Source organism: Lampris incognitus, chromosome 19, assembly GCF_029633865.1.
Source record: "Lampris incognitus isolate fLamInc1 chromosome 19, fLamInc1.hap2, whole genome shotgun sequence".
Lineage (NCBI taxonomy): Eukaryota > Metazoa > Chordata > Actinopteri > Lampriformes > Lampridae > Lampris > Lampris incognitus.
In genome coordinates, this window is record NC_079229.1 from 24,241,606 (window position 1) to 24,265,748 (window position 24,143).

Sequence of the window (24,143 nt, forward strand, 5' to 3'; positions counted from 1 at the left end):
CCTTCCACTGCCCTGTAGGCTAGCACCAGAGTCTTAAACTGGATGCGAGCAGCTACTGGGAGCCAGTGTAGGGACATGAGAAGGGGAGTTGTGTTGGAGAACTTAGGGCCTTTGAACACCAGATGAGCTGCAGCTTTCTGAACAAGCTCAAGAGGTCTGATGGCCGACGCCGGGGCACCAGCAAGGAGGGAGTTGCCGTAGTCCAGCCCGGAGATTACCAGAGCCTGGATGAGCACCTGTGCCGTCTCATCGGTGAGGAATGGGCGAACGGACTACTGCTGTGAGAACGCCCTTAATCAAGGGAAACTTACTTACATGATCATTCAATTTTATAGTTACTGCCATTTATTTATTTCGTTTTTTAGCACTATCATCACTGAATAACTAACTATAATATTGCACTCACAAATTTGTGCAATTACACAGTAAAAACCTGAGAGTTAATTTACCTCTGAGAGTGTACAAATGGATCCTGTTGGGTCCACTTTTACACTCTCAGAGTTAAATTAACACTCAGGATTTTACTGTGTATGTGCACGTTCAAAATGTGCACCATTAGTTTTATGCAGTATTGCCTTTCTGCCTATTTCTTTGAGAAAAAAAGACGTGAATTATATGTTGTGCTGACTGATACCTGAGTCAGCTGATCATCACAATAATTGGATTTTTTTTGATAAGCAGAGTAATATCCACCAGAATATGCTGTGATGACATTCTAAATCTTCCCTATATTTTAAATAGTTAATACTGAAACCATCCATCCATCCATTATCCATCCATTATCCAAACCCCTTACCCTGCTCTCAGGGTCGCGGGGATGCTGGAGCCTATCCCAGCAGTCATTGGGCAGCAGGTGAGGAGACACCCTGGACAGGCCGCCAGGCCATAATATGAAGTGATAAGATTTTGTTAACTGGAAAGGAAACATAAGTAAACATCTTATCCTACACGTGTCTTTGCACACTGAAAAAAGAAATGGCTAAAGGTTAATGAAGCATTTGCTCCGTCCAAGTCTTAACACCCTGACATTTTATAAATTGATAATCTGTATAAGAACGTCAGCTAAATGCTGGAAATGTAATCCACACAACACAGGGTAGAAAAATAGATAGTGTACTCAAGAAGTCATTTGCAAGCCACTCAAAAGCAGAAGGCAGTAGCAAAGCATCTTCAGAGATTGTGCAGTATGAGTATGCAGCATGCAACTTATATTGTAAATGGATTGAACTTCACGGTGAGATAACAAATGTAAATGAAGCGCTCCATAATGCACATTTACTAGGGGATATAGTCGCCTCTACAACACGGAGGTAGAATTGTGTCTTACGTCTACATATCTATCTAGCTACTTGATATTCACTCGTGGATATTTCCATTCCTATATCTTTAATCTTCACTACTGTGTGGTTGCACCGGGGAGGTTATCGTATCTCTAACCTCGTGTCTAAACTGTCTACCTGTAACTTCCCGCTAATCTCTGCCTGTTGTTTCCCGTTTTATTCTGAAGTACTCGCCTGTCTTGTCGTTTTAGATCCTGCACTCGCCTGTCTCCCACACCTTCCCGTTTCCCCCACCTCCTCATTAGCTCCCTAGCATATATATATATATATATATATATATATATATATATATATATATATATATATATCTTTGTTCGTCCTCCCGAGGTCATCACTTTCCAGTATTTATTTCTGGTTGTTTGTCTCTATGGTTTCTGAATCTGCTTGTTTTCTCATTTCCGGATTTTCCACCCACTCCCTGCCTGGTTTTGTTTGTTTGATTCGGACCGTATGACCGCCTGGCTTCGCAGTAAAGACTTTTTTTTCCCTTTTTGACCTTTACTTTGTGTCCTGAGTCTTCCTCTGCATCCGAGTCTCTGATCTACCTACAAACCTCACACACACTGTCCTAACGGCAGAGACAGATACACCATTATAAGGCATAACATGACAGTCCACTGTGTAATGTACAGTCCCCCCCCCCCGTGTTGTTATCAGGGCTCTTAAAATCACACATTAATTTATTCAATTGCCCATAATTCCCAACCTCTACTTGTCAAGGTTTTAGGGCGTAAATGGACCGGAGGAGGGTGAAGCCAGCGAACGTTCAGCGGGCGCGTGAGCAACAGGAAAGGTGAGCTTTCAATGGCAGGGTTACCATTTTCCAATATCTATGAGAGGTCTGTCCATTTATGCGATATTGAGTTTTCACCGCGAGGCCCATTTGTGTCCTGTTTCACCGCTCGTTTTACCTGATTTACTAGGCCGCGTGTGTGCTACGGCATCTATTCATCTGTGTTTAACATCTCCGGGGCCGAGGGTTCGCCCGCCTTCCCATGTTCCCACCGCAGCTTATTAACCGTTGTCACTGGCGGGAGCACTCATAGTTAATTACATAAATGGATATGTACATGCCAAAATGCAGCACATCCTGGTTTTATCTCTTAAATCATTCCACATAAATCTGATTTGATGTCCCCTAAGCAATGTCTTCCAATGATGATTGTATAATTCATTCCTGTTAATGATTTTCTCTCCTTCGGGGTTATTTTCTTATATTGGACACTTTTTCTAAGGTCACATACTTTAATTGGGCACCGATAGTCTGTCATTTGATAATGAGTTTAAACACACGTGCAACTCAGTGGGTAGTGCACCTTAAACAATACAGTGCCGTGTTTATTCCCTGGTACGCTTCAGTGAGCTACACTAAAGGATTAAGACACATAGCCGTTCGATAGTTGGGTTGTTTAAACACCTGAGCCGTTTTCATTTGACCCGCTTTATCAGATTTTGGCAGATGGAAGATTTTTGATAAAACCGATATTTCATTAAAAGAATTTGATTACGTTCTAAAGCTGCCCAATGCAACCCGCCTTATAGCACCAGTAATGAGAAGTCCATACTCTATAGATGGCTGGATTCATGTGAAGACACTGAATTGGCTGCATTTACTTCGGCCAGGAGTCATCCCCCCCCCCCTCCTGATCAATCACAGAAATTACAAATTCAGTAAAAGGCTTGTCATCTGCAGCACTTAGGTGAAGTGAGTCATGAGCACGGGGAACGTAATGCAATCAAATCTGTGGAACAGACGTGTGTTTTGCTTGCCATTGCATTTGGCGGAGATACCTAGAGGGCCTGCCACAGGCCCCGCACTAATGGACAAGTGACCAATGGTGATACAGCTGGTAATGGCTTCTTTTGTGTGCTAGACAGAGTACCCCAACCTCCCATCCTACTCTACAATAATATAATGCACAACCCACTGAAATAATGAAAAAAAAATCATAAATATGCTGACAAAACCCTTTGATGCATAATAATTGTATATATATATATATATTTATTATTTTTTGCTCAAAACTATAAATAGAGGGCCCACAAGACCCATACGCCTTGTGGAACAACAACTGCATTTCACTAATAAAGTCATATTTCGTGCTTTCTAGGTAAGGGGATTGGGAGTACTAATAATAACTTCAATGCATTTCATAATGACATCAAATTAAAATGTGCACGTTCCTTACATTCAAATTCAGATTGTTGTACTGTGTGCATACTTGTGATGACAGTATTTGGGAAATAAAGAGCTTGAACAAATGTCAATGTACTCTGGTAGAGAACCGGCGATGTTGCTCAAGACATTCCTATAGATTATGTGCCATGTTATGGAAATAGAGAGACTTCCCACACCTCTTGCAAAACCAAAGCCTGCAATTGGCCTATCGCTGGGTCAAGGTTGGTTTTCAAAGCTTGCTCCTGGCAACCTTGTGGGCAAAAAAAAAATTCAAATTTCTCTTCGGCACTGAGCTGCTTACGGTATTAATCCTGCACCACATCATCATCATCAGCAATGTGCCTCTCTGTGGTTTTCAATACCAGAAAAACTAAATTAATTAGAGAAGAACCATGACCACGTATGTGGGAGGGGTAAGGTCAGGAGGAAATATAAACACAAATAATTGTGGCCAAGGCTTCACTTGAAAAGTTGTATGCAGGCAAAGAAATGAGGGAAATTGGTTATAGTTAGTGTTCAAGGCCCCTTTCCCTACTCAAACGGAGAAAAAAAATGGCTTTGACTTATTCTTTGGTTGACTTCAGAGGTTCTATCAAAATTATGATGTACTGCTAGAGGGCCACATTTCCTCCCTCGAAATCCTTCTCCATATTTTATATGGATCTGTCTTTGTGTGTCACCAGCCAGTCTCCTGACTGGGAGAGGCACCCAGCTGCTGTTGCTCATCACACCCTATTTCACTGGTCATGTCAGACTGCAGTGCCACTCATGCATACAGACTAGCTTCCTATGTCATTCTGGACCCCGCCGCCTCTCCCATTAATATTAATATGCTCAATAAAAATGTTTATGTGGATCCAGATAGTATGTTCCCCCAATCGTGGAACATCGTGCCGTGTTGAACTTAATGTATAATGGACCGGGGATTAACTCATTCTCAGCTCATGAGCTACTCTGTTATTATCTATTGTGTTACTGAAAACATTCATCAGCTCAAATGTGGTGCAAACATTTAAACAGATCCAAAAACATCCTGAATGTTTTATCACTGAAAAACACAGCCGGGTTCAGAGAGAGAAACAAAACACTTTGCAACACATGCTGCTTGTAGGTTCTGCAGATAACACACACACACACACACACACGCACTCACACACATACACAACCAAGGCACCGACAGGCAATCCCCCCCAAAAAAAAAAAAAATCCCTTACTCACAGATATATTCAAAATTCAAAGCGGGATATTGTTTTCTACCTCTTCAAAAATCCCATCTATTTTTAAACTGCACTGCCGAGGAAACATCGAGATTGAGAAATCAACTGCCTACACAATGCAAGAGAAAACCATAAACAAGTCATTGTTTTTTATTTATTTATTTATTTACCAGGGACAGCGCACATTAGAGCAGTCCAGCTGAAATGGCATTTCCAGAGTATTTGATTTCTGTATCGTGACGTATTTGCGAATCAAACAGGATAGACAGGTGGGACATAACGTTGGGAGGAATTTGATTTGAACGTTGAAAAGTGGGAGGTGTCTTGCTAGCTAGCTAACTAATGAATCAGCTCTCATCTCATCTCATCATCAGCTGCTTCTCCGGGGTAGAGTCGCGGTGGCAGCAAGCTAAGTAGGGCACTCCAGATGTCCCTCTCCACAGCAACACCCTCCAGCTCCTGGGGGACCCCAAGGCGTTCCCAGGCCAGATTGGACATGTAGTCCCTCCAGTGAGTTCTGGGTCTACCCCGGGGTCTCCTCCCAGTTGGACGTGCCCAGAGAACCTCCAAAGGAAGGTGCCCAGGAGGCCTCCTAATCAGATACCCGAACCACCTCAACTGGCTCCTTTCTACGCAAAGGAGCAGCGGCTCAACTCCGAGCTCCCTCCAGATGTCCAAGCTCTTCTGGCCTCCCAGTACTTGTCTGTTGCTTCAGGAGACCCCTGGGCCAACCAAGCCCAAAAGGCCTCCTTCTTCAGCCTGACGGCTTCCCTCACCACCGGTGTCCACCAGTGGGTTCTTAGGTTGCCACCTCAACAGGCACCGATGACCTTATGACCACAGCTCCTACCTGCTGCATCTGCAATACAGGCTTTGAACATGGCCCACTCAGACTCCATGTCCCCAGCCTCCCTCAGGATACATGAGAACTTCTTCCGGAGGTAGAAACTGAAGACCTCATGGACAGGGCCCTCCGCCAGACGTTCCCAGTTCACCCTCACTACACGTTTGAATCAGCTCTGTGCAGCTAAAAGTTTAAGATTGGTTGATGGGTGGATGTTATGATTTTATTGGCTGAAATTGGTTGGTTCAAGCCTACGTATGCATGCATCATAGGAAGAAAATATGTTCAGGTTTTGATATAAAAATACAAAGAAATTGATTTTTTATATTTCTTTTTGGCATATATTGTTAAATAGGCACACAATATGACCAGGGATGTGATATAAAAGGGTTAAAAAGGCATTTTTCCGTTCATCGTGACTTTAATCAACATTTCAGTTTCCACATCAATGTAAATGTGCCAGAGTTAGCAAATGAGATTATTTTCATCCGTAGTCCCTGGGCAGGTTATCACAAGTAAGTGACCTAATGTCATCAATAAAATGCTTTAACAAGTACTACAATACAATACAATACAATACAATACAATACAATACAGAAGCAATGAGCGTATGTAAAGGCAGTGCCAGAGATGAGGTAGTATGATTACTCGTGATTGCAAGTTTGGTTTGCTTTAAGCCATATCTTGAATTTAGGTTAAGAGGTTAGGTAATTAGTGGTCTCTCTTAATTTAGTAGGTAGATTATTCCAATAGTGGGTGGCCCTGACTGAGAAGACTGTTTCAGCATTGCTGAAACAGTCTCACTCATCTGGCGTAAGTCTTATGCTTTCAGACTGTCTCACTCTCTCACGACACCAAGGCAAATCTCATGCCAAAACCCTGCAACAGCAACAGAGATGAAGAGGCGAACGTAAAAGTCTTTCTGGTATAGTAATGGTATCAAAGTCTTTCTGGTACAGTAATGGTATCAAAGTCTTTCTGGCACAGTAATGATCCCAAAGTCTTTCTGGTCTAGTAATGGCATCAAAGTCTTTCTGGTAATGGTCTCAAAGTCTTTCTGGTATAGTAATGGTTAAACCAAGAGAACAACTTTGACTCTAGAAGACAGCTGAGTATTCGAAAACTGGGTATTTTATGTGGGTGTTTCGATGGAGATGCATCTTAAATTACTCTCCGATTGGTGCATATCTCTGTGTTGAATAAATACTCTGTAAGCAGCCAGCTAGCTTACGTTAGCTGTCTAACATTAAGTACACGGCAGAGAGAAGGATGAAAGCAAGGAATGAAAGTGCATGCGCATAAAATCTCACTCCAGCCAGGTTACCACAAGTTGTCAACTCTGCTGTTTGCCCATACTTGCTATATATATGTCTGTATTGTAAAACAAAGTCCTCTTTGGTTGTTGCCCTGCTGCCACTATCCCTCTGCATAATGAACTGGCTCAGTGAGGGAGGTGAAAGTCCATGTAAGACCTTAAAGATGAGGCAAGCATCTGCAAGTCAAGTCAGTTTTATTTGTATAGCCCATTATCACCAGTTACAAATTTGCCTCAGTGGGCTTAAAATCTGCAAAATGTTTAAAATGATATAAATTAGATGAATTGTACTTTTGCACTATGTGGCAATGGCGATAGCTATTTCAATTTCGGTTGGGTGTTTTTAGTGTCTGTTAGTAAAGGGACTTGCAGGGGACCAGCTTGTAAGACAGCATGCTACGTGGGAGAAGATCATAGCATGCATATAGAGGTTGGCTGCCTCTGTTGTTAGGAGGTATGGTCTTATTCACCTAAAATTAGCCAGGTTAAATATGATAATACTGGCCACTTTTTTTTAACATGCTTTTCAAACGAGAGTCGAATCTACAATGATTCCACAGTATTTAAAATCAGACACCACCTTGAGCTTTTTTGCCTATAACAAAAACCAAATTTACACAAGTAACTCCACCAAAATCCATGGATGAAAATTCAGGTGGTTTGATTCACATCGATATGTTCAAACAGGGCAGAATATCCAGGATGACAAGAGTAGTTTCATTTCCGTAAAATGACACTTGACCTAAGAATTTAATTTGCCTTGGGAAAAAAAGTTCATTTGCTTTATTTCACTGACAGATTTTTTTTTATTTCTTGTTTTAAGAAAATTATATTTTAAGACTGAATACCAGATGAAATGACTTTTGTGGCACATCTATTAATCAGGTCTGCTCTATCTTCAATCTCTCAAGAGAGCCTCTAATAAAAATCAAAATGCTTCAACTCACAAAGTCTGGTCATTAAGTAAAGATCGATAATGCCGTGTGATGTTTGGCTCGCCTCGGCGAAGACAAATGAAATCTACGTCCAAAGTACATCACATATGAAAGTGACTTCCTGTCCCACCGGGATAGATTCTCTCAAATCCACTCTTAAATGTCATCTGGATTGTCTTGTTGGTGGATTTGGGGATTTTCCCACACCTGCGGGGAGGAAAAGCCCCAAATCCTTATCTGATGAAACCTAATAAGCTTCATGTGCCAAGTTAAAGAAAATTTTGTCTCTGACATATTGAGGGGCCTTTTACAGCCTGCTGTCTTTGTTCACACTTGGCGGCGGCGGCGGCGGCGGCAGGCTTTACATTTGCGGCAACATCTGAACAGATTTAATTAACGCGGGACTGGATTGGTTAATCACATTTTACGAGATTGCGGTACACCCGTTTGTTCAGGGTGTAATGATTTTAAACAAAGCGTCACTCGCTGTCACAGTGCAGGCGGTTGTGCGCAGTGCAGGTGTAGCCTTGGAACGTAACGTGCTTTCAGAATGAGTGCCGACAATGGCTTGAAACTGGCTCATAAGATTGCAGTCAAACTCACAGGCTTGATCAACAGAGGAAAATTATATTATGCAGATGAGCGTCTGAAAAATGCTAGGTCCTGAAGTGTGAAGAAATGTAAATTTCAATTTGGTTTTTTTTTTTTTCTAATGTTGAACACACCATCTCTCTTTTTCTTTTTCTTTTTTTGAGGGCAGGCGTATGGTGATCCACATCAGACGGAAATCATGAAATAACCGCGCAACATGTGATATAAGTTACTTATGATGGATGATGGACGCAAAGTGCAGATCTATGTTATATGCAGCGTCTATTAACTATATCCGGTAGGCTGGCGACTGGCTGATTAAATTTGATTGCTCAGAATGGCTGCTGATTTCTCCCCTCCAAGGATGACAGCAGATGCCAAATAATTGCAGCTACAGTACTCGTACCGAAGTTACAGCAATACAACTAACAAGCATACACACGTCCTCTGCAATTTGCTGATGCCCGGATGTGTATCAGTCCTAAGAACTAGTATTAACCAGTTATATGTCAGAATCGAATATGGCACATATCCGACGAACTGGAAAAGTTGAACATATCGTGCCATGGGGACAATCTGTCATTCAGCCATATGTATCAGGACACGCGCTTTATTGCATAGATTTTTCGAAGCTTAAAGCAGGGCTGGGGTTTGAGCACCAGTTCATTTTATGGGGAGAAACTACAGGAGACACATCTGCAATGTGCATTAATCCAGGCAGGCCATTAGGATTCGCATCTGCAGGAAAAATAAACAGTTGTGGCATTTCACAAATTGTTGCTCTTTTAAAGACCAGATGCGCACAGATTTTTATGGGTTATATACACATACCATTTGGCGGTATCCAAATGTTAGGGCTTTTACAAGCGGTGTATGCGCACAATATGGAAATGCCGGAGATACGTGGACGCATATGTGTTACAGACCATAACGAGCACATATATATTTGAAGTGTTAATGTTTAGTAGCCATCACCATGAAGGTTGCTGTGACCTTCCCCCGTGAAGCCGATTTTTTTGCAACAGCTCACTGAAAAATAAATGGACGGTGAAATATGAATAAAATGTATACAATTTGTCTCCGATGGCAGAACATACATTACAGCATGGGTGTGTATGTGTGTGTCTATTTGGCAAACGGCAAACGCTATAGCATAAAGCTCCCCGTCTGCCATTATCACTACATTAACAACAAGGTTTCATGCGAAGCGATGGCGTTTCACACCATCCTAAAGCCAAACGAGTCAGTGACTTTCAGTCTTGCCTCTTCTGAATCACTTTAAAACTGATTAACACTGTTGCGAGGAGGCACACCGTGCAGCATCTCTCTCTGTCTGTCTCGCACGCTCGCTCTCCGTGCGCCGCTTTATTCTTTGATGTTGTTGTTTTTGCATGTTGCACCGCCCCGTGATTTGAATATCACACGGAGAGGGGGCTCCTGCTCGGCCACTTGCTGCGCCTTTGTTGCCGTGATTAAAGCAGGTGTCGCACAGGGTTGTGTTTGCTAATGACAGTTTGCATTTAAATAGCTGTCACTTGCCTGTCAAGGGGAAAGGGAGGAGGGGAAAAGTGTTTGTTTCCGGGCCTCCAAAGTACTCATAATGCATCTCTTTTACATAAGCTTAACCTAGCTTTGCAAATGAGCCGGGGAAAAGTTTTGTTCGAGTGGGCCTTCACTCTCCACTGTTGTTGGTGAAGAGATAAGGGCTCAAAACTTCAAGGGAGATTCAGGGGGAACGCGAACCTAGCTGAGGTGCTCATGTAGGTACATTCATTAACAGTGTGAAGACTGCAAAGTTCCTTATTCATAGACCCTACTGCTGCACAAGCAGTGGAACAAAGGCTAAGCAAGAATCAGTCTTCGGCCTGGTGATTAAAGGGAGCCGTCCCATAATCAAGAGGACACACATTTTGTGAAGCCAACAATCAACCTGTCCATTAATTGAAATGTGTGCGTGGCCCTGTACACTTGTGAACCCCTAAACCCCTAATGTGTAAATCAGTCTTGAAACAACACTTTTAACACGTTGTAGTCATACTCAAGCATCTCACCGGACGATCCCTGGTTTCATGTACCATCCTTTGAGATGGTGAGCACAATGGAGCCTTTCCAGACAGGCCGGTCTCACAGACGCAACATTTGTTTTGCAAGTCCCGAAATATGCCGATTGCCAACGCATCAGTAAATGAGCCCATCCGCTTGGATCTACTTTTAATACCAAGTCACACTGTTAAAGGTAGACCGAGTAGGACTGGTCAGGTTTCTATCTAACGTTCAAAGTTGGCCCGCCTTGGCCGCGTCTGTGGGTGGGAAGCCGGATGTGGGTATGTGTCCTGTTCACTGCACTAGCACCTCCTCTGGTTGGTCGGGGCGCCTGTTGGGGGGGGGGGGTGGGGGGTGGACTGGGAGGAATAGCATGATCCTCCCACGCGCTAAGTCCCTGGCGAAACTCCTCACTGTCAGGTGAAAAGAAGCGGCTGGCGACTCCACATGTATGGGAGGAGGCATGTGGTAGTCTGCAACCCTCCCCGGGTCAGCAGAGGGGGTGGAGCAGCAACCGGGACGGCTCGGAAGAGTGGAGTAATTGGCTGGATAAAATGCAGGGGGAGAGGGGGGGACTGGCCCCGCCTCCCAGGCCCAACATCACCAGAAGGACACGCCCCCAACCGCGGTTGCCAGAACACATCCCAGAGCTCGAGTGGCCAATTTCGCATCGCTCTTCATCCCCATCCTCTCCCTCTGTGCTCGCTATTCGCTTATTCGCTGGCGGGAGAAAACCAACCCCAGATTCACTCTCATTATGGAATGAGCTTTGTCCTCTTGGTGCTTCGCCTCGCTATAGTTGCGTCTTTGGTGCACCGTGTCGGCCACCGTCGTGGCTTCCGCTTGGATGTGTGCTTATGGTTTCAATGTGGCGCCTGGTCGCAACGTGTTTATACAGTCCCGCTGCCCAAAGGTCAACGCCCAGAAACGCTGCGTACACAGCAAAATAAGAAAATACAGACAGAGGCCCGGGTCTCTGCAGATACAGACACCGCCACGCACGTCTAGTGGGTCCCAAGTGATGATCGGGAGGGATTATATTCGTATGAGTCAGACAGGACGTGGTGTGATGCCTCATGGAGCCAGACGTATATAAATAAATACACGGATTGTCGACTAGCTGACATGCATTGTGCACATGTGACAGAGCGTTTGTGTCCATCATATTTTGGAAAATGCAAACACGTTGTGCAGGAACGTTTCGCCTGCGAGACTGGGTCGCTCGGTGAGGTATTACTCAGCCCTTCAGACGCTCCAGTAATTATTTTTCCTTAAATTCAGTTAGTCGGAAAACTAATTAAAGGACTGCTGCCGCTGTTTTGAGCTCGCACGGTAGTGCCGACGCGATTCTTAATTGGGGGTTAAAACCTTTGTTTTTGTGGGGTTTTCGTGATTCCTAGTTATTTTTTTTTTCTTCAACCATTTTGTCTATCAGTTGTCACTGGCAGGGTTTCTTTCTCATAGATTTAGTACCACCACAATCCATGACACCCCCCCCCCAAATAAGAGAAATCACACACAATATGGTGCCTGTATGGTGTTTCCTGAAGAGGTTTATCCAGGAAGCTGTGGAAATTCTATGGTTTTCCTGTAACAGTGTTATTAAGTGGATAACGCCAACCTCAACCACACGTCTCATGGAATAAACCACATATAAGCTAGGCGAGCGCCAGGGTTATTATCTCTAATCAAAGTAAGTATGGCAAAGGACGCATGTATCAAGAAGGGTTGTATTTGTCCTTGTGGGACCACGGTGTATGCTCACTAATGGCCGGATGATTGCTGTGCCTGGTTCAGGCTGACCTTGACAGGTCAGAAACAAGCCTCTGCATGTTCGCCATAGTTCACTCATGTCAGAAGTCAGAGAAACAAAATGAAGTTAGGGAGAGAAAAAAAAATGCCTTCTGGAAGTAATTAGCCATAATCGTGCTGTTCTGTGACTATTAGAGGAATTAACTTACCTCAGCTCTTAATTCCCATTTGTTTATAAAGACCCAAGGGTCTTGAAAGTGAAATATAATCACGAGAATTAGCATTCATAGGAAAGGGTTTTTTTTTCGGGGGGGTGGGAGGGATTTTTTTTATTTAGTTCAGCTGTGGTCAGTCTCAATTTGAGCACCTAATCTGGATGCTTCTCAATTCACACACACACACACACACACACACACACACACACACACACACACACACACACACACACACACACACACACACATGCATGCACAGACACACACACACACACACACACACACACACACACACACACACTGAAAGACAGACAGACAGACAGACAGACAGACAGACAGACAGACAGACAGACAGACAGACAGACAGACAGACAGACAGACAGACAGACAGACAGACAGACAGACAGACAGACAGACAGATAGATAGATAGATAGATAGATAGATAGATAGATAGATAGATAGATAGATAGATAGATAGATAGATAGATAGATAGATAGATGGACGGATAGATTACATGTGTTTTTGCTTCTTTCTGTGAAACTGACAGTAGCACTAATATTTTCCTTTTTCAGCAACAGGGTTTCAGAGGCGGTGGTGGAATCTGACAAAATCGGTTGCACCTTCACTCACACTGACATGGTTACCACCTGCTAACAGGCAAGGCAAGCGATGCCGGTATCAGAGAAATGAGGAGGCTGTGCAGCATTATGTGCTGTGGTTGCCGCTGCACATGTGCTTGTATTATTGCCCGTCAAGTCAAGTTTATTTTTATAGCCCAAATTCACAAGGTGGCCCCGAAGGGCTTCACAGGCAGTACAATACACAACAGTATACGACACATGACACCCTCTATTGTTGGAAACCCAAATGAGGAAACACGCCAAAAAGGAAAAACCTTGAAATATGGGAGAAACCTCGGGAAGAGCAACAGAAGAGGGACCCCTCTTCCAGACAGACAGATGCGTGCCCATGTTGTGTGTATTGTTTTTTTTTAATCAAAATAAACAATATTTAAATAGCTGCAGGATCTAAGTTAACAAATTACCAGTATTTTATCAAATTAATGTTAACGATGGAAGAAACAAACGACAGAGCTCAGACAAACACATTGATGATAATAATAATAAATCAAACTTTTTAGCGCTTTTCTAGTACTTGAGGTCGCTTTACAATAAATGGGGTGAAACAAGACGACAGATAAATATAACACAGACATACAGGGGTGGATGGGAAGGGGGGCTACGAGAGGGAAGTACTGTGTAAGATTTTGCATACATTCAAGTCAAGTCAATATATATAGCGCCATTATCTCAGGGTTCATATAGAACTTGGTTTGTCCAAGTGGTGTTGCCGTATCTAGCTGGCAAAACTGATGAACCCACCTGCGCATGTGCAAAATGGACCGGGCATTACGGGGCGTCTGGATAGTGTAGCGGTCTATTCCGTTGCCTACCAACACGGGGACCGCTGGTGTGAATCCCCGTGGTACCTCCGGCTTGGTCGGGCGCCCCTACAGGCACAATTGGCTGTGTCTGTGTGTGGGAAGTCGGATGTGGGTATGTGTCCTGGTCGCTGCACTAGCGCCTCCTCTGGTCAGTCGGGGCGCCTGTTTAGGGGGAGGGGGAACTGGGGGGGGGGGGGATAGTGTGATCCTCCCACGCGCTACGTCCCCCTGGTGAAACTCCTCACTGTCAGGTGAAAAGAAGCGGCTGGTGACTCCACATGTATCGGAGGAGGCATGTGGTAGTCTGCAGCCCTCCCCGGATCGGCAGAGGGGGTGGAGCGGAGACCGGGAATAGCTTGGAAGAGTGGGGTAGTTGGCCAAAATAAAAACGGAACGGATTGGGCATCAATGCACAGAACAATACTGCCGCCTAGTGGATATCATTGTCGAAAGTGGGAAGGGACATTTGTGTGTGCGGCCTGTCCAGGGTGTCTCCCCGCCTGCCGCCCAATGACTGCTGGGATAGGCTCCAGCCTCCTGCGACCCTGAGAGCGGGATAAGCGGTTTGGATAATGGATGGATTAAGAGCTAGCTATTTGTGTGGATCGCAAAAGAGCAAAAAGACTGTGAAGATGACATCAGTGGAAGAAGGGATGAATGTGTGTATCGGTCGAGCCACAAAATGCAGATTCAACACTCCACATACAGAATTGCAGATTTACAAATGACATTTCATGAGAAATGCACACTACTACTACTACTACTACTACTACTACTACTACTTTCGGCTGCTCCCGTTAGGGGTCACCACAGCGGATCATCCGTTTCCATCTCTTCCTGTCCACTGCATCTTCCTCTGTCAAACCAGCCACCTGCATGTCCTCTCTCACCACATCCATAAACCTCCTCTTTGACCTTCCTCTTCTCCTCCTCCCCGGCAGCTCCATATTCAGCATCCTTCTCCCAATACACCCAGCATCTCTCCTCCACACATGTCCAAGCCATCTCAATCTTGCCTCTCTTGCTTTGTCTCCAAAACGTCCAACCTGAGCTGTCCCTCTAATATAGTCGTTCCGAATCCTCTTCTTCTTCGTCACTCCCAATGAAAATCTTAGCATCTTCAACTCTGCCACCTCCAGCTCCGCCTCCTGTCTTCTTGTCAGTGCCACTGTCTCCAAACCATATAACATAGCTGGTCTCACAACCATCTTGTAAACCTTCCCTTTAACTCTTGCTGGTACCCTTGTATTGTAAATCACTCCTGCACTCTTCTCCACCTACTCCACCCTGCCTGCACTCTCTTCTTCACCTCTACTGCACTCCTCATTACTTTGGACAGTTGACCCCAAGTATTTAAACTCATATGCCTTCGTCACCTCCACTCCTTGCATCCTGACCATTTCGTTGTCCTCCCTCTCATTCATGCATAGGTATTCTGTCTCTCCTCAACCTGCACCCTACTCTCACTACAGATCACAATACCATTTGCAAATATCATAGTCCACGGAGACTCCTGCCTGATCTCGTCCATCAACCTGTCCATCACCATTGCAAACAAGAAAGGGCTCAGAGCCGATCCTTGATGTAATCCCACCTCCACCTTGAACCCATCTGTCATTGCAACCACACACCTCACCATTGTCACCCTTCCCTCATTTATATCCTGCACCACTCCTACATACTTCTCTGCAACTCCTGACTTCCTCGTACAATACCACACCTCCTCTATGGGTACCCTGTTGTATGCTTTCTCTGAATCTACAAAGATCTACAAAATGTAACTCCTCCTGGCCTTCTCTATACTTCTCCATCAACATTCTCAAAGCAAACATCGCATCTGTGGCATGAAACCATACTGCCGCTCGCTAATCGTCACATCTCCTCTTAACCTAGCTTCTATTACTCAAAGTATAAAATATTCTTAGAAATTACAAACGACATATGTACAAATAGACATCGATTTGTACAAATCACAGCACATTTACTTAAATGCCAACTTACAAGTAAGGATTATTGTATCTGCGGATAGCAAAACACATTTGTAAATCGTGGAATATTTGTGAATCATGGTATACGCATTTAAAAATAATTTTGAGACCTTTCCCTCTCGATACATTTTGAACGAGCCGAAGGTTTTCGAACCTCTAGCGCGTGGCAGGCTGGGTACAGTTGGTTATATTACAGCAGCAGTTGCAGCAAATGAATACAGGGAGATATCCTTGTGTCATAAATCTGCCTCTTCCTTCTCCAAATGTGTATCCTCTCCAAATCCAATTCTCTTCTATTGTATTAGCTCTGAGGAACCAGGTTGCTCATTATGTTCACCGATTGATCGACTCATCCTCAGAGAAAGGAGATTAGCGCTCAACTTTCAACACCTCGATCAATAATCATCTCCCTAATTGGGTATTAGCAACAAGAAAATGGACTCACCCGTCACATAAACAAGAAAAGAGAGCCCAAACACATGGCAAGGCAACCGGGCTTTGCTGATGGTTCGACCAAGCCTTTATTCTTCCACCTTTAATTTGAAATTAGGGTGTTGTTCTTGTTAACGTTTTCTCCCTTATCCTGCGAAATATCATAAACAAAAGCTTACTGAACAATGGTAGAAATCCCACAGGGCTGAGTGCTGTGTCCTTATTATTTTGCAGACATTTTTTCCCCCCACTGAGTTTTGGTTGTGCTTTGTTTGGATCTGACAAAAAAAAAATATCCTCAACATTTCCTTCGTATGACAACCAGTTATGTATGTATGCTTTGCAAACTGGGCTGAAGGGAGGAAGGATTTCATACAGCTGTTATACGCGGTGGGCTTCAGATGCATAACTTTGCTGCACTTCTCGTTTCATGTTCATTTCCACTACATAAGGTGGAATGCACTGAAGCTGTGCCAAGTTGAATTGATTTTGAAACTTTCAAAAACCCTTTCCTTACGGACGCCTTGGAATTATTTAGTACGCGTGGCGTTTGCTTTTAACTTATCGCCGCTTCTGCGATCAGGAAAGACTTCAGCACATCCATGGCCTGTTTCTGTGTGTTCTGCACTTCCCATCTGGCTTCCCCATCCAGTCACAACAGATTCAAGGCTGTCAGAGATACACGGCGTGTTTCTGACTTGATTGTTGAAGCAGAAGCTGCATGCCAAATCCTGAGCCGTTAAACTTAGCCCATGTACACCGAATACATCCGACAGGCGGCAACTATTCTCCACCAGTTCAATATACTTAGTTCGCTCACAGGTGCCAGCTCTGTGGATGCTGATGCCTCCGCCCCGCTACCCCCATGCAAAAAAATCCAATACAATAACAATAAAATGAAGTGGGGGAAAATAGACATGCTGTATTAAATCCAAAGGACAAAAAAGAAATTGCTGTTCAGAAGTGGAATATGTTACTAACCATCAGATAGAACAAATCAAATGCACAATGTGTAATTTTAAAGTTTGATTTTACCAAATATGTGACTTTTACACCCCTGATTTTGCCTAATTTTTTTGGATAAGCATCAGTGCATTTCTTCATAGCTTGGCATAGCAAAAACTAAGGAGATTAGATTCTTAGTGTTTGGAAGGGTTGTCTATGCATAAAAAAAAAACCCTATTTCATTTTACCACTTTTGTGAGTTTGCAACCATTTAAAGTTGAAAAGCCACCTACGAGTGATTGGGTTGATCTCAGGACCAAGTGAAGTAAGAACAGCAGGATAAACACAGCTGCAGCTCACAACATGTGGATTTAGGTGTTCCGATGAGCAAACATTGGTCATGTCCAAATACCCATTCTATGGCCGTAGTATGGACTATATATTACCCATTAAATAGTACGTAGTATAATACCCATGTCAAAATGTTCATAGTATAGAAATACAAGTATATACAACTAAATATAGTATAATATAAAAAGCATACTATTTTCACAGAAATATCAAATGAGACTCAAGTGGGCAGTAATCCTGCAGAAAATGTATGGCTTTGTGTGGTTAGCATGAAGGTGTAGGTTGCGTAAGCCATGTCCTTTTGCCATCAATTCTGTTGGTGACTGAGGATAGTATAACAGATTTACAATGCACACTAAATGCATCTCAATGGATAGTAAGTGCTAAACAGTATGTAGTACTGTTGGCATGCAGTATGCTCTTTCAGTATATAGTACATTGCAGAGTATTTGGACACACCCATTGCAACAGCCAGTAGCTGTGTCTGTATAGTTCATGCTACATACTTACAGGATGCAAATTGAACCGTAACATGCACTCTGTTAGTATGCCAATTTAGTATGTGAAAGGTATGTGCATACTAAAATCCAAAAAAAAATTAGCCAAACATTTTTAGTATGGAGTTTATGGCCACCAGACGTTCAAACCCATCCCATAATTCCTTGCATCTTTGTTGTTTCCATGGAAACGACTGACCAAAAAAAAAACCAGAGCAGCAGTGAGCATCATCAAATTCTCATGCATTTTTTCATCAGTTTCGTGATAAAAAAATTTTAGCATATTGTATGACACCCTTGTTGCAATTATTTCTGTCGGTGATTAGATGAAGAAATTCTTCTTCTCATGTTATGAAGGCTCTCCTCATCTTGAATGAGTCCACCAAAGATGGTGCATACAGCACCCTACATACTGAAAAATATGCCCTAATAATATGCAGCACACACAACATACTTTGATTATGTACAATATACAATTCGGACACGGCTAATAGCTTTGTTAATACTTGCTTATCAGTGCACATTATTAAATTCATGAGCTCAGCTGTGTTTGTCCTTCTGTGCTCACCTGATCCCAAGATCAACCCAGCACTTCAGTGGTTTTTCAATTTTATTTCAGCACCTCAGTGGTTTTTCACCTTTAGACGATGGCAAACTCACAAGTTGCATAGGGTTTGGTTGCCTATATGTATTTCACCCTTTTTCTTCGACATTTTCTTTTTATTAGCTGGCATCTCTGAGTTCAATTTAAAGCTAAAACCAGTGGTTGAAACTCCTTGGGAACGCTGACACATGAGCAGCAAAACAATACAGTGGGAGTACAGTAAAATTCCGTTGCTATGACTCTTGGAGGAGTTCGAGTTTGTCTCTTGCGGTTAAAGTCCAGTCCCTGACCAGACACCCACAGGGACCTTTAAAAGGATGAGTGGTGCACGCCTTGAGCTAGCGGCTGCAGGGAGCGGTGGCACTCCTTCCCCTTTCCTGTTTCATCGGGCTCCCGGAGGACCACTGGTAAACACTGCACACCAACCCCAAGGCCAATTAGCCTCCGAGATCAGCCCAGCAAGAGGCCTGTCGGGGTGGGGAGGGGGACTTAATTCAAAGAGCAAACTCTGCAAGAGTCCAGCTACTCTAATCACTAAAAGAACTCAAGGCCCAGGGGTATGATTCAACCTTTCAGGAAATATAAGGGAGTTTTATTGTTTTTGAAAAAAAGGCTACCCAACAATGTACAGTAGTGATTTATATAATCATGCGGTGTTGTAATTTGAAAAATAACAAGCAATGCATAGAGACAGGAAACAACGGGGGGTTGTCCGAAGACGATCCTTGAATGCAGATCCACCCGCCACAAACCCAGGCTTCTTCATCCTCAGACAACACACATTTATTTCATGTAATTTTTGTCAATGATGGCAGATACTGACTTTCACACACAAAACACAGCCCATAGCATCGACGGCTGCAGGCCACAAAGTGTTGTCGATGAGCAACTCTAGCGAAGCGAGGTTAACGGGAGAGCAGGTGAATCGCAAAAATGCTAATTAGAATTTATAGACATCACACAGTTTCCCAGTGACATTGGCAGGGCACCAAGTGAGATGGGCTCTTGTGCAAGGCACCCTCACACTGACCTCTGACCTAGTGGGATCCCATCACCTACTCTGCACCCACTGGGTGTCACGGCCAGATACCGGGGAAGTGATATGAGAACAACATTCTGAGGCAAAGAGAATGGGCAATTCTGCAAAATCTGACAACAGTGGGGGGGGGGGGTTGTTTTTGTGTTGGGCTGACAATGCTCTGACATTGCTAATGTGTACAACTCTAATGTTGTTTTTGGTTTCGTGCTGTTGCAAAGCTCCCAGCAGACTGCAAGAGTGCGAGTGTACAATACAAATGTAGAAGATGATTGATAACCTGCGGGAATACAAAATGCAGGCCCATTTCAAACTGACGTTTCCTTCACTATGCGCCTATTCTACAGGCACATGCTAGCAAAGTGTGCCCACTTATAAACCAGCAACCTTGAGTCAGTACTTGTTAATGTTTCTCACTTAACAGATGTTCTCATTTTTCTTTCTTTTTATATGCATATGCAATTTAGTCCAAGAAATCTGCTCTTTTAACCTCCATGTAAATGCCAAGTATTTCAGACTGATTATTTCTTCCGTGATTTGTGTGCAGCAATAAAGACCGGACTGAAGTGAGCTGAACTGAAGGGAAGCGTGGTGAATTGAATCGAGTTGAGTTGAACTCAATTGATCAGGAGGTGGCCAATAGAAGTTAAAATGCTGTTCATTGAATTACGGAGTACAAATACAAATATGAACTTTAATAATATACATGCAACGGGGAGAAATGAGAGCTTAGGGACGTTGGATGAAATATGTCTTTCAGAGGATTTGATGAAAAGCGTAACCTTCCATGCACAGTTGTTATCAATGGGTTGCTCTGACAGTACCAATGTACACAATGTCAGTGTTTACCCATTTCTTTTCTTCTTCTTTTTTTTCCGGTTGCTTGTTTGTTTGTCGACTGTTGCCGTTTCTTTCACATCGGATGCTTTCAAAAAGAATTTGCATCATTGGGCGTCACCACAGCGCCAACATGTTCAGCTGATCCAACTCCAGTCAGTCGTCTCCAGACAACGAAAAAAAAATGCTTCCTTTGTTTTTGTCACTTTGTTCAAGAAGTCATCATTAGTTCATACCATAAACCGAATCCATATTGTTCTTTGCACTTCAGAGAAGCGCACTGTCATGTAGTGCCGAGAGAGGTTCCTAAGGGCCCTGACTGGAAAAGTCTCCCAGCCGACATCAGAGAATCGGACTCTGCGGACTCTCTTTACATCTAAACTGAAAAATCCATCTGTTCTCATTAGCTTTCTACTAGTTGTCTTATTTCTTTGGTAGTTTGAGTTCCTTCTGAGCTTTGTCACAACCATCCGCTTTAGGGAGGGTCTCGGTCTCAATGTATTCATTATAACTGTGGGTCTTAGCAGCAATCTCCTGGTTTTGTCCTGCCGACGAGAATGTGCCTGAACTTTCTGAATGCAACGCACCGTCCTAACCTTCTGTTTGTATTTCTGAGGACATGTGCCCATGTTGTGCACCTCTCTCTTCTCTTCTCTCTCTCTCTCTCTCTCTCTCTCTCTCTCTCTCTACTGCCTGATGACTTCGGAGCCTGTTCGTGATGCATCCTGTTTCCTCTTGGTCACAGTCCCACCCTCCTGGAGATTTATGCGATCATTTGCACTGTTCTCATTTCCAATTGCTTTTATACTATTTGTTTTAGCTATGACAACTTCGGCATCACTCTCACCCCCCCCCCCCTCTCGTCTACTTTCTCTCTCTCTGTGAATGCTGTGTTGACGTCTGCCTCACCTCTTGTGAGCATGTGAAGTCTATTCTTTCTGCAGGGCCCCACTAAGCAGAGCTGGGTTTGTGGCATGGGGTCCCGCCAGGTCTTCACTGCATCTGTGGGGTTCCTGACGTTGTCCTGGATGGACACAGATTCACTAAATTTGCCTTGCACATTCTTTTGGGGGGGGGGGTTCCCCCTTTTTCTCCCCAACTGCATCTGGCCAATTACCCCGCTCTTCCGAGCCATCCCGATCGCTGCTCCACCCCCTCTGCCGATCCAGGGAGGGCTGCAGACTGCCACACGCCTCCTCCGATACATGTGGAGTCACCAACCGCTTCTTTTCACCTGACAGTGAGGAGTTTCGCCAGGGGGACGTAGCGCATGGGAGGATCACGCTATTCCCCCCAGTTCTCCCTCCCCCCAGAACAGGTACCCCGACCAACCAGAGGAGGCACTAGTGCAGTGACGAGGACACATACCCACATCCTGCTTTCCACCTGCAGAATCGGCCAACTGCGTCTGTAGGGACGCCCGACCAAGCCGGAGGTAACACAGGGACTCGAACCGCTGATCCCCGTGTTGGCAGGCAACAGAATAGACCGCTACGCCACTCAGACGCCTGCCTTGCACACTCTTTACAAGCTTACTACCCAGCACATTTTAAATTTGCTAAATTCTATGCATTGACTGTATGTATTCTACATTACCCGCACTGTGTGTTCTATGATATTACGTAATAATTCTGTTGTTTTTGTGTATTTTGTGCATTTGACACTATTGCAAGTCTGTCCATCCTGGAAGACAGATCCCTCCGCAGTTGCTCTTCCTTAAGTTTCGCCCATTTGTTTTATTACTGATAAGATTTTTCTTGTGGAGTTTTTTCCTCATTCGGGTTTAGGGAGGGTCCAAGGACAGAGGATGTCGTATGTCATCTACTGTTGTATACACAGGTGTAACGAGGCAGTGCCGGGCCCTAATGCAGGATCGTCAAAGCGGGCCCTTGCCTGGCCGTCACAATCAGGTGTAACATAACGTAATGTCAGTAGCGAATGAAAGAAGTGAAAGCATGTAGTTTTAAAACAGCCAGCAACAGAGAAATGCATTGCACAGTTGACACCTAAATGAAATGATTACTAGCAGACCGTCATGCTATAGAAGAGGAGTCATAATCACAAGGCCAAGATGGTGATAGACTCGCCTACCTAACAAAATCTGGTGTCAGAGCACCATAACAGATGAAAACATAATCGGTGACAGCGCCCCTGCACATTGACAACATGATTCACACACATGGCCTTATAAACCCACAACACAAGTTTGTAGGTTGCTTATCAGTCAAATAAATAAGTTCTACTTACACCAGAGCTTCACTCTCTGGGCTTTTTGCTGTGAGAAGCCTTGACACTATGCCAGCTAGCTAACTCTTCTGTGTACATTTTGCTACACAGTAGTACACATGTCCATAATTATGTGCGGGCACACTTTTGAACATACTGTATACTGTAGACTCAGTGCTCAAAATCTTTGATACGATGGTGGTGAGATAAAGAGGTGCCCATGCATGTGGGCCCTAAACTTGCAGGCCCCAATGCAGCTGCATTACCTGCATACATTGTGCGGCACAGTGGCACAGTGGTTAGTGCTGCTGGATTTCCGGTCAAGATGGCGGAGGCAGCTGGTAGAGGTCCCGCTGCTCCGAGTAAATCTCGAATGAAGCCAGGTGAGCTCTTAAATTTCCTCATCGTCAAAATGAAAACGTTGAGCAAGGGCGACATTATTTTACTGGCTGTGAACCACTTCCGGTCGGAGTGGATTGAGAACTCCAAAAAAGTTCCTTTTGAACTCTGCCCAAGCTCTACCCAATGCTTTGTATCACACAAAGGGCAACAAAATGATGCAAATAACGTTAAGAGTTGTTTAAAATTACTTAATGAGGTTGGTGAAAACATCCCTCGCTTTGTGTCCCACCACCTAAACGAGCTTCCACCTGTGACTTTCAACAGCCTTGACGTTCCTTGCCTGCTTAGCAAAATCTAAAGTCTAAGGTTGGACATTTCTACCATGAAACAGGCTATGTTTGTGCAGACAAATGTCTGCGAGGATCTCCGTACGGTAACAGCGGATATTAGCCAGTGCTTACGTGTGATTGAGCAACCTAGTCTGGGCAGAAGGGGTACGCCCTGTGAGGGGGCCCTGAGCCGGGGTTTGGAGACTGTGGCACGGGCGCCTGGAGCCTTGGGCCTGGAGGGGCCTGATTTAAGCGGAGGGAGTGCGCTCATTCCCCAGGTCAGCGAGGAGGCCTGGGGCCGTACTGTGGAGAGTATGACGCAGGCACTTGGAGCCCTGGTCCTGGATGTAAGCACAGCGGAGTGAGGCTCGAGCGCAGAGCAGAGCAGTGATGCGGCGGTGTCACCTGTGTGGAGCCGAGTAGTAAAGGGGGGCCCCCGTCAAAAACATGGCACTGGAAATGCTATTATGCAGTCCAAAACCCGCCTGAATCCTCCCAGAGGGAAGAAGACAAGTGGCATCGTTGGAACCAGCACTGGGGCAAAAAATACGACTTATAAAGACTAAGCTGGTGAGTATTTTCGCTGCAAAGTTCTCGCCTGACTTAGACTCTGAGACACTGGCTAATTACCTGAAACACAAACTCAACCACGATGTAACATGTCAAAAGATAGACACTG